The sequence below is a fragment of the Hibiscus syriacus genome, unplaced genomic scaffold (assembly GCF_006381635.1).
Source record: "Hibiscus syriacus cultivar Baekdansim isolate YM2019G1 unplaced genomic scaffold, ASM638163v2 tig00110890_pilon, whole genome shotgun sequence".
Lineage (NCBI taxonomy): Eukaryota > Viridiplantae > Streptophyta > Magnoliopsida > Malvales > Malvaceae > Hibiscus > Hibiscus syriacus.
Window position 1 is genome coordinate 2,076,555 of NW_024062900.1, and position 16,001 is coordinate 2,092,555.

General features: G+C 34.9%; 1 pseudogene; it reads left to right on the forward strand.

Annotated features, from left to right (window-relative positions):
• The first annotated feature begins 2,449 nt into the window (after window positions 1-2,449).
• LOC120144561 lies at window positions 2,450-12,857 on the forward strand (annotated as a pseudogene).
• The last annotated feature ends 3,144 nt before the right edge of the window (window positions 12,858-16,001 follow it).

A 16,001-nucleotide genomic window follows, 5' to 3' on the forward strand; every position in this document is an offset into this window, starting at 1 on the left:
CTCAATTTAAATTTTTGTTTCATTTTAGTATCCGTTGTTGAAAACTTTAGTTTTTATTTTATTTTATTTTATTTTATTTTAGTACTCCAATCAAAATTTAATGTTAAGTTTTTTTTAAAAATAAAACTCTTTAGGTACTAAAACAAACTAAAATTGGTAGATTAGGTATTAAAACAAACTAAAATAAATATTTTGAGTACTAAAAACGTTAAGTTTTTAACAATGAGCATTAAAATGAAATAAAAACTAAACGTTGTATATGATTTACAAAAATAAATGTTTAAATACTAAAATGAATCAAAACTAATAATTTAAATACAAAATGCATATTTAACCCTATTTTATTTTACAAATTTTTATTTTATTATAAAAAATAAGAAAAATATTATACTTCAAAAGGGTTTAATTTGCGGGTCCTGGGCGGGGCACCCCTCCTGCCCTGACCTAGCCGGCCCTGATAGTAGTTACCAAATTTTGTGCAACTCCATAAGCGAGGAAGACCAACAAGGCACAACTCAAAATATGAACATCCCTTGTTCAGTTTTTAGAAGTTTAACGTTCTGATACATCTCCAGGTGGCGTCACATCACTTGTTCCAATGAGCGACCTTTTGTTTAAGTGCGGATTTTGTAAGAAAGGTGATTTGAATCAGGGAATGTGGTGGGGTGTTTAAAAAAAATAGAAATTAGAAAGTTTTTAGGATAAACTAGATATACAACGATTGTTTAAAGATATATTTAATGTTATAGCAATTGTTTAGGGCTAAAATTAAATATTAATTGTTTTTTTTGTTAATGTTGTCACATCTTCAGTTTAATTATAATGATGGTGGAGTGATCATTTTATTACAAATCAATAACGTTAATGATCAATTTCTTATAAATTGATAACATTAATTACCATTTTGTTGCTCTTGAAATTTCACTGAAAAAATAAAAAACTTAAATAGTAGGGATCATTTATGTAGTTTACTTAAAAATTATAGATTAATGTAAGAAGTTCTTTGATATTTTTTTTGGTTGAACCCTTGGTTCCAATGCTTCGTCCTAACTAATTCGGACGACCTACATCATACAATTAGCTTTGGTGGGGAGCCTCCCAACGGGGGTTTTCAGAATACACAAAGATGAGAACCCAATGCATTACTTAAGCGATATCAAGTTATTTACTACTTGAACTAACCCGTTGGTAGTGCCCGTTGGTAGTGCTTTGATATATTTTAACATTATATATATATATATATATATAATAATATATATATATATATATAAACTAACTTTTAGGGGCATAAGAGGTTAAAATTTTTTAATGGTTAAAATATATAATCAAATCTAAAGTTTAAATGAAAAAATAGGATAAATTACTTATTTGGCCGAACATCTATTACTTAGTTTTTGTTTTGATCATCAAATTATTATTATTTTTCAAAATTATTAATATTATTTTGGTCATTCGTTGTTAAAACATTAATGGTTATTTTAACATTACATTTTTCAAACAGTTAGGAATGTATATTTTTTTACTTTTCAATGCTAATGTGGCATTGTCTATCGGTGATACTTCAACATCACCATTAATTTTTTAATGGCAGTTGACTAAAATAGAAATTAAAATGTAATTTTATATATGATTTTAATAAAAAATAATTAAATGACTAAAAAAATTAAATAATAGATGGATCATCAAATAAGTAGTTAAAAAAAAAGTAAAAACCATTTAACAAGCAATAATTAATAGAAAGAGCTAATTTTTTATTTCCCTTTCTAGTAAAAAAATGAGGAATTTGATTAATATGTATTTGAGGCATTTATTTATTTATTGGACTATTTACAACTCAATAGCAACAAGCAATGAATTGAAATATTTACGGTTAATTACACAAATGATGAGTTATTTTTGTGTTTTTTTGATTTTAAAAAATATAAGGGATGACCATTTTTTTTATTTATTTAATTAAGACGTGGTCACCCCTTTGATATAATAACACATTTGATCCATGTTATTTATATGTTCTCCCAATTTAGTCATATTTTTAATAATTTAAAATAAATTTAATCCTCCAATCGAATGATGCCGCATGTCATGTCACATATCACCATTTGGTTGGAGGAATAACTTTATTTTGATTTAATATATTTATTTCCACCAATTAAAGAGTGACATATATCGCCCTATGGTTTAAAGGAAATAAATTGGAGCAAAAAAAATTCAAACCTTGCCAAATTAATAAATTAAGCATCTATCCAACCTTTAAGACAAGACCATTGCTTGCTCTAAAATAGATAACATGATATATATATTTTGTATCTTAGTGCATAAATACTTATATTAAACACAAACATAAATTATTATCGTGTAGTTACCCAAATATTTATTTCTGTGTGAAAAGGCCATACAAAAAGGCCCATTCTACTTCTCCAAAACCTAAAACTCTTCCAAAGCTTTCTCCTTTCATTTTTGTTTCATTTCTCTTGCTTTCTTCTTCATCCCCCTTCCTCGGGTTTTTCTTTGGATCAACTCACTGGAATACAACATGACTTCACTTGCCATCAGATGTGCAAAGCTCCTTAGAGTCTCTGTTTCTACAACACCCAACTCTTCTCTAGGTCTCTCCCCCTCTCTCTTTTACGTTTATGGTTATGACTATGAGATTAAACGTATTGGTATAGACACTGTTTTCATATTGTTCTTTGAACTTTTAGGGCTGGCATTACCCCGAAAAATAAAAGATTGTAATTATGTAGGCTAACTATGCTGATCAATGTTGGTTCTTTCAGCAATTTTACCAAACAGTTGATGTGCATGACAGAATTGTTGTTAATGAAACTGGAATGTCATTCGTAACTTTGTTAATGAAAATGTTATAGTTGATGGTGTGCGACGTACCTCCAAGATGTGGTATTCAACAGGTTCGGTTGATGATTCCGAAGATAATGGCTGGATGGACAAAGAGTCAGTTGATACTTTAACCGTCAAGCAAGACAGGCGTGAGGCACAGCCCCAAGGTGTCAATCCTGGAAAGGGTTGGGATTTTCGTGGTGTACACAAGGTATAATAGCCTCTTGTTAGTTTTTTAATCAGTGAGAACGAGGGAGTTAAATAGCGGTCCCCTATCAGAATAGGGCCCACTATTGGCATAATCCATTCGCAATTTAAATCTTTGGCAAGAACTTGGTTGCGAGTGAATATATAGCACACATTTGTTGCTGCAAATCTTGGATTCTAGATATAATTATTGCCTTTAATCAGTAAAGGTTGTATAGATTGCTTATGTAATACATATCATACACCTATAAATTAGTAACAGGCCGGAGCACGAAGTATTCTTTAGGGCTAGAAACGGGGAGAAGCTAGAAGTATTCTTTAGGGCACCAAAGAAGGTTTATATAATGAACATTATAAAATTCTTACAGAGTATTTATAAATATATATTTTTTTAATTTTAAGTACAAATATATTTAAAATTATCACAATAAAACACAAATCATGTGACCTCAGTGGTTAAAGAATTGATGTTAGTCTTTAAGGTCCTCGGTTTGATCACCTCATATGCAGGGATGTCTTAGCATTCAATGTCAAATGGTTGAGTCTTTGAGCATATACGACCATGTATTCACCCCAGACAGTCACCCATCTTGTTTATGTCCATGCACATGTTCCTGCTTGTCTATTCTGTTACCTTTAAATGGGGATTTAAAAAAGTATTTTGTATTCTTACAGGCAATTATATGTGGAAAAGTTGGCCAAGCCCCCGTGCAGAAGATATTGAGAAATGGAAAAACTGTGACTATATTTAAAGTCGGAACAGGTGGTATTTATGACCAGAGAATCGTTCGGGATCAAAACACACCGAAACCTGCCCAATGGCATCGAATTGCTGTACATAATGATACACTTGGGGCATATGCAATTCAACAAATCACTAAAAAGTAACATGTTCATTCTTAATGATATTGAGACTAGAGTTTACAATGACAGCATAAATGGTGAAGTTAAATATGTACCAGAAATATGTATCCGCCGTGATGGTATGCGGCTTTTTATGCCCTTATTTATCTCCCTTGACACGCATTTTATTGTTTTAGGGTGCATGCATCGGTTGTCTGTTTTATATTACCTCCTCATTTGAGGAGTGCCATGTGAATTTGATCTAAAACTGAGTTTAATTTCTGCAAGAAAGTAGCTTTCTGCATTGAATTTTGCTTTGATTATGCTTTTTTTTGTGTGTTTTTTTTCCATCTGAATGAGTTTATCAATTTTGTTGTCATTATCAATGTTGTGACATTTGTACCTTTTAATTTCTTACCCGCAGGAAGAATTCGCCTTATAAAGCCTGGTCCAGGTGTTAACAATATATCCTTTGTTGACCTGAGTAAGTTGTAATTTTTTCGTTTGAATTATGACTGATTGTTTACCGTCCATGTGCTACTGCTTTCCTTTTAATTTTTTTTGATAGAATATAGGCCTCATTAAAACCCCCTTCATATCCTACATGTTATATAAGTAACATGAAGGACATAGGAATGAGGAAAAGAGCGCCTCTGAATTATATTAATCTGAATCATAACATACAACCGGTCCATAACCATAGTCTGCTTATAACATAAGACTTAACAACCTAAACAAATATTGCAACACTAAAACCATAATCCTTAAAAACCTGAATGAACACCACAACTTAATAACTACAACTCATAACCACAAGATCATCCTATACCATCTTTTACTAACTTATCCGCTTCCCAGTTAGCAGCTCTCGAAATATGTCTTGAAATGATGCACTTTCCTTCCTCATAAGTAACTACGCCTCTTACCAAGGACTGAAATAACGGGGTACATAAATCTGGATTTTTAATCAACTTCAGGGCAGTGGTCGAGTCTGATTCCAAAATAAGCGTGTGAGTTGGAAAAGATCCTAACTCTTCAATGAGAGTTAAACCTCTTTTGATCGCCAACAACTCTGCAAGAATAGGAGGACCGCCTCCAATTTTTTCAGAGAATGATCCTAGTTTCAAACCTCTATCATCCCTAATCAGACCGCCAATTCCCCCTTTGTCCCATCCCTTAACCATTGCCCCATCAACATTGAGTTTAAGGAACCCTTTTGGCGGAGGTACCCACCTAGAAGGAGGAACGTACCTGTGTTTCTGTCTTCCTATCGAGTCTGCCAATTTTAAATCCCCAACTACGGAGTTGAAAGGAATATTAATATCCTTGAATCTCGCCCCAAACCAAGAAGCAGTTTTAAATCTAGCGAGAATGAACAGCAGTGCAAAATCCATCTTCCCTTTCTTGAAAATAATCTCGTTCCTGCATTTCCAAACCGACCACAACACCGCCCTTGGAATGAATTTCCAAATAGTTGATATCGGAATTAAATCATCCAACAAAATTAAAAAATCAATCACCTTCTTAGGAACCACAAAAGAAACATTCCAGTCCCTCAAAAATCTATACCACAGAACCCAAATCACCTCACAATGCAAAAACAGGTGTGAAATCGACTCCTCACCCTTCCCACACATCGGGCATAAAAGATCATCAATCCCAGTCACTCCTCTCTTCAACAACTCCTTAACTGCAACTCTTTGATGTGCAACTTGCCAAACAAAAGCTTCTACGCGTGGAGGAGCAACCCCTACCCAAACATGCCTCTCCTAATTTCCCTCCTCTCCATCATTACCCTCCTGGTCATAAAACTTTGTGATGCACGATTTAGTTGAAAAACAGTCCTCATCATTACCTAGCCATTTCCAACAATCTTCCTCTAATAATGATAGAGTGGTGCTATTCAACAATGAAATAAGTTGCATCCATTGCTCCTCCCAATCCACCAAATTTCTTCTCACTTGTATATCCCACACCCATCCTGAATTATTGTTCATCCTGAATTCTGCCACCTTACCCATTTTGTTATTCGATAATGCAAATAGTCTTGGAAATCGATCCTTCAGAGGAACCATACCTAGCTAAATATCATTCCAAAACTCCACTGATTCTCCATTTCCAGCTCTCAAACACATGTTTTTTCTTATGCAATCCCCAAATTCATCAGTAGCAAAGAAATTTTGTACAACTCCTCTCCAAATCCAAGAAGCTGTAGCTGTCCATTTATTCCCAATCTTCATAGAATTCGGATCCAAGTTATTCGCACTGCACATCACTTTTTTCCACAGAGTTTTTTTTCTGATGCAAATTTCCAAACCCATTTTCCCAAAAGGGCCCTGTTCAAGAGCAACAAGCTCGGAATCCCTAAACCTCCCAATTTCTTTGGCTTACACACCGACTTCCAATTCAACCAATGAATGTTCTTTTCTGCAGAACTTCCCCATAGAAAATCTGCCATAATAGAGTTTAACTTGTTGAAAACAGTAATTGGCATCCGAAAAATAGATAGGAAGTATATAGGGAGATAACACAAAACGGATTTAACCGAAACAACCCTTCCAACCAACGATAGGGATTTAGCCTTCCATCCAGCCAATGAACTATAGAATTTCTGCACAACAGGCTCCCACAAGGCAAAGGAGTTCCTCTTGGCCCCCAACGGTAGCCCTAGATACTCCGAAGGAAAAGAACCCATTGAACATCCAATCTCCTTAGCCCAAGCATATAGAACCTCCTCCTCAACATTGACTCCAAATATTCTGCTTTTTGTTAAATTCAGCTTCAACCCCACCAATAGCTCAAAAATCAACAACACCCTTCTAACATTTGCCAAATCGCGGATTGATGCTTTGCTGAAAATTATAAGATCTTCTGCGAATTGTAAATGTGATAACATGAAAGATCGATCAAGAGTACCTAGCTCTAAACCTGAAAACAACCCCTTGTCCACTGCTTTTGCCAACAGTAAATGCAACAACTCCCCTCCCAAATTAAACAACATCGGAGATAATGAACAACCTTGCCTTAAACCTCTTGAAGGGTGAATTTTCTCTGTTAGATTCCCATTTACTAGGATCGAAATGGAAGCAGTCGACACACATTTAAGTATCCAAGAGCACCATCTAACCCCAAATCCCATTTTACAAATTTCCCAATTCACCGAATCATAAGCTCTTTTAAAATCCACCTTAAATACCACCCCTTCAATCCTTTCTTCCTCCAAAAGTCAATACCTTCATTTGCAATAAAACTGCAATCCATAATGTGTCTTCCCGGGAAAAATGCAAATTGAGACGGACTTATAACTTCATTGATGCATAAGCTCAACCTTCTAGCTAAAACCTTTGAAAGAATTTTATAAAACCCTCCAACAAGGCTAATAGGCCTAAAATCATCAATCAATCCCCTCCGGATTCACCTTCTTAGGAATGAGAGAAATGAAAGAGTGATTAATCTCCATATCCCAATCCTTTCCCTCATAAAACTCCCAAAAAAACAGCAGCAAAACTTCTTTCAAACTTGACCAGAATTTCTTAAAAAACCCTAAATTTAGCCCATCCGGTCCAGGCGCTTTGTTGTTGTCTGAAGTTGCAATTACTTCCCAGATTTCCTCTTCAGAAAATGGCTTTTCAAGAGCCATAATTTGCCCATTCGAAAGTTTTAGAAATTCCAGTTCCAAATCGTTGACCTCCAGTGTATTTTCCCGGTGAAACAAAACCTTAAAGAATTCCACCACTGAGGCCTTTATCCTACTAGGATTCGAAGTGACTTCATTCCCCACTTTGAGGGACTTTATACAATTCCTCCTACCTTTACCTCCAGCACATTGATGAAAAAATCTTGTGTTTTTATCCCCTTCCAAAATCCACTTAGCACTCGACTTTTGAAACCAAATCGATTCTTTAGTTTTATATAGATCCTACAATTGTTTTTTCGCCTCCATTAGTTGCTTCATCGATAGCATAGAAAAACCTTGTTGCATATCCATTTCTATCTTCTGAATTTGTTTTTCCAAAGAACTAATTTTCCAAGGGAGCTCTAGGTTACCCTTATTAGACCATCTCTTCACAGCTTTCTCCACCCCTTTTAACACAGTGGAAATTGGAATTTTCTTCTATACTTAACACAACTTAAACAGTTCCTTTTCCATCATCTCCCCAAACCCTTCCTCCTCCGTAACATAGTTGAACAGCTTGAAAGGTTTAGGACCCCAATTCCAGCACCTATTTTCCAGCAAAATCATGTTGTGATCCGAAACAGACCTAGGTAGAAGACTTTGGCTTATCATTGGGGAAAATGATGAAAAATCCTGATTCAGAAGAAAACGATCCAATCTCACATAGGTTGGTACATCCCTATTATTACACCATGTAAATCTACCTCCAACCAAAGGTAAATCTATCAAATTAGCATTGCTCACAAATTGTCTAAAAACATTCATTGAAGCCAAGTTCACTTCACCTCCAGCCTTCTCTTCCTGTGACAGAACAACACTAAAATCCCCTCCAAGACACACTGGGCAGTCTGTATTTTCCAAAATAGAAAGCAACTCCCCAAAAAACAACTCTTTTTCAGAATCCACACTCGGTCCTTACACATTTATAAACCAACTAGACCCCGAGAACTCTTCAATAATTCCTCTTACTGCCAGAAATCTCCTGTGAATGACCTCTTCCTTAACATCACACTCATTTTCATTCCACAACGTATTTAACCTCCAGCAGTTCCTTTAGCTGAAGAAACTGTCGAACCTGTCAAAATATTCCCTCCCATTTTTCTCAATAAAGGACTCACTAACTCCAATTTCGATTCTTGAATAAATAAAATTGTGGGCTTCTTGTCAACAACGAACCTCCTTACTGCTCTAGCTTTTACCCTCCTACCTAAACCCCTAACATTCCAAGACAATACTTTCCAATTTGACATCAATAACACTTGAAAACCTTACAAACCAATACCCCTTAACTACTCCTCTTTACTTCTCTCTCCTTAACCAGTGGAGCTGCTTTTTCCATAAAAGCTTGCTGCCCCCCTCTAAACTTAACCCCTAACAGTTTGCTAACATTCCAGCACTCAAGTGCCTCTGCCCTTCCTGCAGCCTCCATTGAATAAACATAATCTGATCTTATACCCACACAACTCTTAACTCCTCTCCTTCTTGATCTCGAATAGACACACTTACATAAACCTCTTCCCGCTTTTCTTCCAGCCTCACTCTTTCCAGAAAATCTTTGTTGAGACATCTTTCCAGGCCCACATTGCAGAGGAGCTCGAGGCTGCTCCTCACTAGTATCTGTTATGGGAATATGACAGCCCATGGTTACTCTTCCATTTTCTTGATCCAAACCACTCAACTTATGTCTTCCCAGGCCTTCCTGAAGCCCATTATCCCAGTCAACTATGTAATGCCCATAAGAAACACCCCCATACTTTTCCCATCTTCTCTCCCTTCAATAAAACCTTCCGACTTTTCATACCGGGTGGGGACTTCACCTGCAGCTTTCACTCCTTTACACAAATCTGTTGGAGAATTGTTTTTTGAATTTGAGCAAAAATTCAAACCTTCCTCGGTTTTTGTGTTTTTGCCTTGTTGGGAACGTTGAACCCATTCCTCTACTTAGTAGGGGAGCTACTTAATCTATTGATACGAAGGTCTGTGTCTCAAGGTTTATTTTCTGGAATGGTGATTGGCAGAGAACAGGGGTCTGCATATGTCTCATTTACAGTTTGCGGATGATTTGATTATATTTTCTGGTGTTTTGAAAAGGGAAATTCAGAATGTCAAAAGGGTGCTTAGAGTATTTCAAGTGGTTTCTGGTCTACAACTGAATTTGAAGAAGAGCAAACTGTTTGGGGTTAATGTTAATGAGGGGGAACTGCTGGAATGGGCTAATTCTATTGGATGTTCAATTGGAAGATTTCCTTCCGAATATCTAGGGCTTCCCCTTGGGGCTACTAGGAATTCTGCAGCTATTTGGGAACCAGTCATTAATAATTTTTTTAACAAGCTAACCGGGTGGAGGGTTGCATCTCTCTCTTTAGCAGGGAGGCTAGTGTTAATCAAGGCGGTTCTTTGTTCGCTTCCTACATATTACCTTTCCATTTTTAAAATTCCAGCTTCGGTCCTAAAAACCCTTAACTCTATCATGTCAAATTTCTTATGGGGAGGGGGAACTGACATTAGAAAAATCCACTGGGTTAGCTGGTCCAATGTTTGCAAGCCGAAGAGTGAAGGGGGCTTAGGAGTTCTTAATCTCAACTTGATGAATAGAGCGCTTTTAGGGAAATGGACTTGGAGGTTTGCCAATGATAGGGACGCAGTTTGGAGGGAAGTTGTTTGTGCCAAATATAGACTCGATTCTTCAGTTTTAACTCTTGACAGTAAGGTTCCTCCTAAAGTATCCTGGATTTGGAGATCATTGCTTAATAATTATTTTAAAGAAGACTTTTTTGGCACTAAATTTAGAAGCATGTGTAGTTTTCATGTTGGTGATGGTAAAAATATTCGGTTTTGGCAAGATATTTGGGCTGTGGATTATCCACTTGTCATTTTCCCAAGACTATTTACTATTTCCTTAAATCAGTTTGGGAAATTATCTGAATTCGGTGAGTATATCTGTTCTGTTTGGACTTGGGATGTTAAATTTAGAAGAACTCTTCATGATTGGGAACTTGAACAATGGTCTGACTTGCTGGCTATCATTTCGAATTTTTCGCTCTCTCCGGATTTTCCTGATCATGTGCTTTGGAAAGGGACTGGAGATGGGGTTTTTACTGTTAAATCAACTGTTAATCTATGTTCATCGGAGACTTTGGGATTGGATGAGGTACTTTTCTGGAAGAAGTTTATTTGGAGAGGCCTACTGCCTCCAAGAGTAGAGTGTTTTCTTTGGCAGATCGCTCATGGGAAGCTGGCTGTTAGGACTGAACTTGTCAAAAGAGGTGTTCAGGGAATTGAAGATGTATTATGTCCCCTATGCAAGTTGTCGGATGAGTCTCCCTCTCATTTGTTTTTCTCTTGTTCGGTGGTGTGGTCCCTTTGGAATAAGTTTTTAAGTTATTGGAGGATTTGTTCTGTTTTACCTACGGATGCTAAAAGTTTCTTTCTAGCTTGGGATGGATTAAAGTCAAACTCTTTGATGTGGCCTTTTATTCCAGGGGTCGTTCTTTGGACCACTTGGAAAATGAGGAATTTCGTGGTGTTTGAAGGGGGAAAGTTTGATAAGGCAGAATTCTTCTTTTTAGCTAGATTTAGGCTTGCTTCTTGGTTCTTAGCAAAGTATAAAGAAGTTCCTATTCTTAAGGACTCACTCATTTTCGATCCTTCTCTTGGGGACTTAGTTTCTATAAACTCGAGTAAGATTACTTCCTCTCTGCCTTGGTCTAGGTTTTGTTAAATTAAATGTTGATGCTGCCACTACATGGGATTGGAAGAAAAGCGGGCTAGGAGGTGTTTTAAAAGATTCATCCGGTTCTACTTTAGCCTATTTCAAGGAAACTGCTGGTCCAGGACCTCCTACGTTGATGGAGTTAAAGGCTATTCTTATGGGGTTGTCTTTCTTTGCATCCCATCGAGAGAGGATCAAGGACCGTCTGATTATAGAGAGTGATAGTAAGGTCGCTGTGGATTGGATAAAGGGGGTGGAATTATGTCCTGTTGTATATGCTTTCTTGATTAAAGATATTGTTCATAGGCTTAAGGCCTTTGAAGGTGTTGTTAGATGGGTTAATAAGACAGCCAATTTAGAGGCTGATGCCTTAGCTAAAGAAGGCATAGGCTGAGTTAGTTAAGTTGTTGATGGTTGTTTAGAGTTGTTTCTTCTTTTTCTGTGTTTTGTTAGGGGTTACTATTGTTGTTTTCGCTGTTTCTGTGTTTTTAGTTTGGATGTTTTATGGGTGTTTTCAGCTTATTTGGTTCTGTTGGGTGTTTTCTTGGTTGTATTTTGTGTGGATTTTATGTAATTTTCTGTTTCAATAAAATCCTAAGGCACTCTTTTCCTCCTTCCGTTGATTAAGGAGCTTCCCTACAAGCTCCATTAATCAAGAAGGGGGTTTTTAATGAGGCTTGAAATTCTTATCAAAAAAAAAAAAAAAACCCACGTGCCCTTCTTACTACGACTGAACATCCTCTTGGCTCCAGTCCGAGGAGCTCTCCGCCCATGGATCCTCTGAAACATCCTCTTCAACTAATTCTGATAAATTCAATCGCAATTTAAATCTTTGGCAAGAACTTGGTTGCGAGTGAATATATAGCACACATTTGTTGCTGCAAATCTTGGATTCTAGATATAATTATTGCCTTTAATCAGTAAAGGTTGTATAGATTGCTTATGTAATACATATCATACACCTATAAATTAGTAACAGGCTGGAGCACGAAGTATTCTTTAGGGCTAGAAACAGGGAGAAGCAAAAAGTATTCTTTAGGGCACCAAAGAAGGTTTATATAATGAACATTATAAAATTCTTACAGAGTATTTATAAATATATGTTTTTTTATTTAATTTTAAGTACAAATATATTTAAAATTATCACAATAAAACACAAATCATGTGACCTCAGCGGTTAAAGAATTGATATTAGTCTTTAAGGTCCTAGGTTTGATCACCGCATATGCAGGGATGTCTTAGCATTCAATGTCAAATGGTTGAGTCTTTGAGCATATACTGCCATGTATTCACCCCAGACAATCACCCATCTTTTTTATGTACATGCACATGTTCCTGCTTGTCTTTTCTGTTTCCTTTAAATGGGGATGTAAACAAGTATTTTGTATTCTTACAGGCAATTATATGTGGAAAAGTTGGCCAAGCCCCCGTGCAGAAGATATTGAGAAATGGAAAAACTGTGACTATATTTACAGTCGGAACAGGTGGTATGTATGACCAGAGAACCGTTCGGGACCAAAACACACCGAAACCTGCCCAATGGCATCGAATTGCTGTACATAATGATACACTTGGGGCATATGCAGTTCAACAAATCACTAAAAAGTAACATATTCATACTTAATACAATCTAAATTCGGATTATCTAAGAAAATGACATCGTGTTTATGCAAATGAGGAATGAATTTTTGATGCAGCTCTCAAGTCTTTGTGGAGGGTGATATTGAGACTAGAGTTTACATTGACAGCATAAATGGTGAAGTTAAATATGTACCAGAAATATGTATCCGCTGTGATGGTATGCGGCTTTTTTATGCCCTTATTCATCTCCCTTGACATGCATTTTATTGTTTTAGGCTGCATGCATTTGTCATTATCAATGTTGTGACATTTTTACCTTGTAATTTCTTACCCGCAGGAAGAATTCGCCTTATAATTGTTTACCGTACATGTGCTACTGCTTTCCTTTTAAATTTTGATCGATAATTTCTGGAAAGATGGAATAATAATCACCCTAGCTGAAAAGTGGCATGTTGATTATAAGTGCACAAAAAATTCGAATATTCGATTTTACGTAAAAAAATATCCGAAATCGGATTTGGGAAAAACCAATTTTTTTTTTTAAATCGGATCGGATATTTTAAAACCGGATAGTATAACCGGTTTGGGGAAAAATTGGACGATCGGATTTTTTTACCGGATTAAAAATCGGTTTGAAAAAACCGGATAAAAAATTGGTTTTTTATCCGGAAAAAAATCCGGTCAGGTTTAAAAATCCGGTATGGGGTTTAAAAAATTGGGTGATCGGATTTTTTACCGGATTAAAAATCGGTTTTTTTTAAAAAACTGGATTTTTTCAAACCGAAACCAGTTATACTGGTTATATCATCCGGCCCTCCAAACCGGTTATGATCCGAATCGATTTTTTTATAAATCGATTTTTTGGTTTGGTGAAAAAACCAGATCGGTTTTTATCCGATCCGGATCGGATTTAAATCCGGCTATGTGCATCTCTAATGTTGATTCTAAAGTTATTGAAACTACTAGTAAAGGACATGATAAATCACCATCTGGGTTAGGGTTATAAATGAATCGAACTTGAACGAGCATACATTTCTCCATGTTCATCTGTTCATTTTTAAGTTTGTGTTCAGTTCATGCTCGTTAAAAATTTCAAAAATGTGTTTTTTTATTTAAAATTGTGTGTTCATTTGTTTAGTCTCTTGTGGACTTTTTTGTGAACTAAACAAATATGTTTGCCAATATTATAAGATCGTGTACATGAATATGTTTGTGAATATATAATTGAACATGTTCACAAATGACTAAAAGTTCTGAATAATAATCAAACTATAAATAAAAATATTTCTTATATTTTAGATATAAAATAAACGAACAAGGGTTAAGGGATGATCGTTATTCTTAGAGGACTTGAGTTTGAGCAAGAAGTTTGCAGTGGTGTTTGAGTGTTCATTGTCAAATAGTTGAATTTTTAAAAAAGATGTTACCTTGTAATCTCATCGTACTAAAATAAAAGAGATTAATGAACGATCAATAGACTAATGGTTTACGAGTAGTTCTTCCTCTTTTCATTTTCTACATATTTAATCTTCACTTGACTGATTGTGGCAGGTAAGGACTTGGTGTAGTCTGATCTATAAGGGCGCATAGTGAGAAACTTTTCACCGAAAATGGAAGCAGCTGAAGCATCTAACATTGAATAAAATGAAATCAACTTTCTTATGCTTTCTGCTGATTGAGACAAGATGGAAGTAATTCTTAGTTGGATATTGGAGGAATTGAGAATGTGAATTTATTAATATGATATTTTTATTTTGAAAAACGTGTGTGGATTACATCAGTCATGAATGGCATCATTTAGAACAATGTTATATATACAATTATGATAATCATAAGTAAAATATATTAACGAGCGACTAGTGACTCTATGACAAAAAAAACGTCAATAGTTGAGACAATGATATATAGAGATGTATCACTTTGACATCTTTGAACATCATACATAAGAAGAATCGACACATATATTCGGATGTTAATGGAATATCATGCAACTGATGAAAAAACCAATCATTAGAAAAAAGCAATAAAAAAACCAATAAAACCATGTATCAAGAAGTCCAGTGGAAGAAATAAGCATTGATAATCATGATATCTTTTACTAGTGAAAATGTCAAAAAAATATTATTATAAATAAAAAATGGAAAATAATAAAATTAGACACATAAATAAAAATGGAAAATAGTAAAACTAGGCAACATTCATAGGATATTAAACATTTCATATGATATTATTAAATAGGTTGATTTTCAACATTTTAAGATCATATACTTGGTAAAATAATTTTTATCACAATCATGGTCTAATTTGCATCTTGATTCCAGTATTTTTATTCAAATTGCTGTACTTTATCAGCCATTCTCCAAGGTCATGATGTTGTGATTATGTTGAAAATGAACCAAAACTCTCATCACTGTTGATTTTGTTAATCACTTTTAACCTATGAAACATTTTGTTTATATAATCATAATTCATAACACCCAAACAGGTTTGGTGTGTGTAAGTGGTGAAATTTGATATCAATAGATGACATCGGTTAAAGTCAATTAAAAATTTTTGTAGTGTACCTAAAAAGTTTTTTTTTACTATAAAAATGAATATTTTAGTCTTTATAAAAAAATTCTTTTTAATTTTTATTGGAAAAATAAATATTTTAGTTTGTTTATGTTTGGAAAATTAATATTTTATTCTAAAACGCTAAAAAAATTGGTTTAAATATTTTGTTTTAAACTATCTTTTGGTATTTTTCAGTTTGTGATTTTTATATAACCTTTTTAAAAAGAAATCAAAATTAAAATATTTTTTATTTTAAATTTAAATTCTTTATCCGACAAATTCTTTACCAGCAAAGAAAATTATTTTCTCAACTAGGGTCTTTAGTATAGTATCCATTAAAAGTCACCTAGATCACACGACATCTTCTAGAAGACTCTTGAACCACACGATATCTTCTAGAAGACTTCATGTTTAAATAAACATGCTGCCCATTAAAGGCATTCATTTCATTTAAGCATATAGTTCATTTAGTTATGCACTTCATTTAATTAAGTAGTTCATTGTGCATATGATTCATTCAATAAAGTTGGTTTATTAATTAAACTAGTTCATTAATTAAACTAGTTCATGTATTTTTTTCATGACATGCTT